This window comes from Rhea americana, unplaced genomic scaffold (assembly GCF_003343005.1).
Source record: "Rhea americana isolate MKP2758 unplaced genomic scaffold, rheAme1 scaffold_13, whole genome shotgun sequence".
In the NCBI taxonomy this organism is placed as follows: domain Eukaryota; kingdom Metazoa; phylum Chordata; class Aves; order Rheiformes; family Rheidae; genus Rhea; species Rhea americana.
This window is the reverse complement of record NW_028185372.1, coordinates 2506737-2510793: the sequence shown is the minus strand read 5'-3', so window position 1 is coordinate 2510793 and position 4057 is coordinate 2506737. Positions and strand designations below refer to the sequence as shown.

The 4057-nt window shown below is 32.2% G+C and overlaps 1 protein-coding gene across 1 annotated transcript in view; it reads right to left on the bottom strand.

Annotated features, from left to right (window-relative positions):
* WDR70 (WD repeat domain 70) overlaps positions 1 to 4057 on the bottom strand; it is a 142240-nt gene that overhangs the window by 102214 nt on the left and 35969 nt on the right. The gene's annotated exons all lie outside the window — the stretch shown is intronic.

Below are 4057 nucleotides of genomic sequence, written 5' to 3'. Positions count from 1 at the left end.
AAAAAAAAAAAAAAAAAAAAGTGTAGACTCTTGCAAACAGAAGCCGCCTCTGTAGTTGAAATTTACTGTCAGAATTTCTAGTGACAGAAATTGCATTACAACAATACGACAAATTTGACTTAGGAGAGAAGCAGAATGCAATCACTTACATGTTTCGACAAAAATTATCCTTTTAATCATTTAAAAATGATAAATGCAAACGCAAATTTTCAGCTCCGTGCATCTCATTTCAGATTTCTAATTTTCAGAAACACTGAGCATCTCCGGGTTAATCATGCATTCAGTTAACAGTCAAGCATTCTATTTTACAACTACCATAAGCTACAGCAGTTGTGATACAAGAAGTCAGAAAGCACWATGCTCAGAATACCTCTGATTATGCATTCTTTCTCATACTCACCTATGCGTCAAAACTGTCAGGAGAAAAAAAAAAAAAGGTTATCCCTGAAGTTTCATTGGGAATAGTAACTCCTATGACACTGTACAAGCAAGGCAATCAGGAAATTAATCAGGTTTCTGGAAACATTCTCCAGCTTGGGAAATCTTTTCTGAGACTTTTCAGCTGCACAGGAATACAGTCATCATCAACCCAAGATGATTAGATTGAAGAGGTACAGATGGGATATGTAAGTTTAGCTGAAATGTAGTACACCACATGTACATAATGAAAAGACTGTCCTTTAAAACACTAGGATAAAAAAATATATATTCCATATGATAACAAGATACCTACTTCCTCCCATCTTTAGATGACTGTTATTTCACTGCGCAACTACATGGGTGAGTGGCTTTATTATTAAAAAAAGAAAGAAAAGAAAAGAAAAAAGACAGCTCTTCTACAGAAGAGCTCCTTTTCCAATGATCTGTTTCATGCACTAGATCTAGCCTAATCTAACTGTACTATATATATCCATGCGGTAATTCACCTCTGTTCTAGGTGATGACAGCTGCATTCKCATGCACTCAAAATACCTCAGAAGTCTTGCAAAACTGTAACTTCTCCTTTTACAAAGCCTTTTAATTAGAAATAATATAAGCTTATACTTTTAGAAACCGTACAAATGAAGAACTGCTTTAAAGAGTATAATGGAAACATTCCTCAGCTTTGATATGGACAGTAGCATGGATATGCACAAGATAGGTCTTCAAAAATATGAAGGAAAATAATCTTGTTAGTGACTGGCGTTTGTACTGTTTCTATATTTGATGTCCCTGAAGTACACTTTAAGGAGTCAAAAATATGTTCTACAACTCAAATAACTGTAAACATAAATACACTATTGTGTATTATATAATTGTAAGTACAATTACACTATTCACAAGAYCATACAGAAAACAAGAAACAGTTTCATCAGTGGTTGTGCAAAGAAGTCACATTTGCTAGGTGCTCAAAAACCCACTCTACTTTTTCTGTTTATAACACAATGCAATGCATCTTTCATGGTTTTTAAAAGAGTAGTTTCCCATTTCCACACTGCAATAATTCCCCTTGTAGAATGCTTTCCACAAACATAACACCCTTGTTGCTTCTTTCCTCTCTTCTCTCTACATCTTTATGTCCAGTATAACCGGAAAAAAAAAAAAAAAAAAAAAAAAAACACAAATGGGCAGGCTTCTCCACTCTGGAAGGCACAACAAACAGTACCTGATCTGGAGATCAGGATCTCCAGAGGTCCCTTCCAACCTTACTGATTCTATGATTCTGTGATGTAAGACTAATGAATAGGCATTTCTGCAAATAATTATTTCTGAAAGCTTTTAAAAATATTTATGTTCTTTACAGMTAACTTTAAACCTCTGGAAATTTCCTTAAAATATGTGTATAAATAAAATTTGAATTACTAAATACTCAGATCTTAAATTCATAAATTACTTGATGTTTAATGTTGTTATAGATGTTAATATTTTATTAATTGTATTACTGAAAAATGATTTGTTATTGAATTAAATTATTTGAATAATTATACTAATTGCATAAAATAAATAGAAAACGTCTTAAAAAGTCAGTAAAGAATTTTTTTTTCCAGGTTATTTACAACAAAGGTTTTGTTCTGATTTTTCTCCCTCTCCCAAGAAATTCTCAGGAATGTCATCAGTAAGAATTCTATTAAATAGCTCAGAGTGCTTTAACAGATAYATAAATAACAATAACAGAAATTTTAGTAATATTTTCTCTTTCTATATGCTGTTCAGGAGCCTTGGGCCATGGCCCAAGCTGAAGAGAACAAACAGTGGCACCATCATCTTCTATGACCAAAGAAGAATGTGGGAAAAGGATTTAGGAATAGATTYAGGGATATTCAGGGCTAAAAATTTGTTTTATTCTAGAAAAGTAATCTGATCAATCAGCACAAAAAAATAACCAGCTGAATTTGTGTTGTAGATGAGATTACCTAGACATAAATTATTGAGAACAAAGAAATGGTAGTTTCAAGTCACAGAGTGGGTTCTTTGAAAGAAACCAGAAGAAAAATATTTGAGGTGAAATGTAGAAAGGGCAGAGTCAGAGACAAGAATTCAAGAAATTGAGAATGGCTTACAAAAGGCACTTAGATTCAAAAAGAAAAAAGGAAATCTGTATGAAAATTTAGCTACAAAGTGGTCATTAGAAACTTCAGAAATAAAAACTATYTTTGAAATGCACAATAAGTCATATTAGAGCAAGGTCTTGGTTAGAAGAGAAACTCTAACATTTGCAGACACTATATTTAACAGAAGGAAGAAGAAAATGAGATGACAGAAGTCAAATGGAGTCAGAAGTGGGTTATTACCAGAAGAGGAATAGAGAGTCCTAAAACACATTTTACTGCAACGAGAAAAGATCTAGATTGAAGTATGAAAAATAATTAGCTTCTTAATCTTAAGCTGACAGTGAACATCCATTAACTTATTTCATAGACTGYCTCACATCACCTAGAAGAAAAGATGAGAGATGATGGAAACAGGCTGGAATCTTGAGTGCCAAGTGCAAAAGGAACAAGGAAAAGAAGAGAGAGTTGGCTTACTAAAATTTGAAAGTGTAATATTTAATAATGTAAAGATAAGCAAATTAAGAGAGAGAAAAAAGGTCTCAAGCAGAGCCAACAGCAAAGTCAGGACAGAATTCAAAGTTTGCCTGCTGTTTTCATTTGTCTGTTATCTTCAATATGCTGGGTCATTCTGTTCCAAATATCATCAGGAGATTTGTCTATTTTGCTTTGATGTACTGGGCTGTCATATTTTTCTATTTAGCACTAGCTGAGGACACATTAAAAGAATCATTATCTTTTCTAAAAACTATGTAAATAAATTCTTATGAAATGATAATGCTATGTTAATGAAATAATAGTACGGAAACAATCTCCTATTTATATTCATCAATAAAGCTAAGAAATATCAAGTATAAAACATTTCTRATAGGATAATATACAGGTCTTATTGAGCCAACAATTTAAACACGTTTAATAGCTGCTGTACAAAAAAAAATKTAGATCTCAAAAGCTTGTAAACATGACATTCCAAGTGATAAGCATAAAAACTGTCAATTTTACACTTCARACTGTTGAATGGCTTAAGCAATGTTATTATTTAGATGTACAAAASAATAAAGGTTAATATTTGCATTGAAACGTATGCCAGATATAGTGTCTATAAYAGATTCTGTATGATATATCAAAACAAGTTAAAAAAATGGAAATTTTTGCAGACACAGATCTGGAGATAGAAAGAACCTGACAAGTTTGATATTGTGGTATCTGGCTGCTAGCTCAGAGCCACAGGAACAAAAAAGCTTTTGGGGAGTCTATGTTGCAAAAAATTCATACGGAAAGTATGCATTACAAAAATAAAAAAATAAGAAGAAAATAATTAATAATGTATTTGTTGAGAAGTTGCTCTAGCTCAATCCTTGTTTCCTGTTTGGAAGTATTGAAAGAATTCAAACTTATTACAGAAGTTACAGCAGTTAGTTCCCATTAATTTTAATATAGTGTTATAATTTACATTCTAAATCCCTCCCATTTACTATTTTCAGTGTCTCATTATATCTATTACTCAACAGACATCTTCCTGCTGTGAT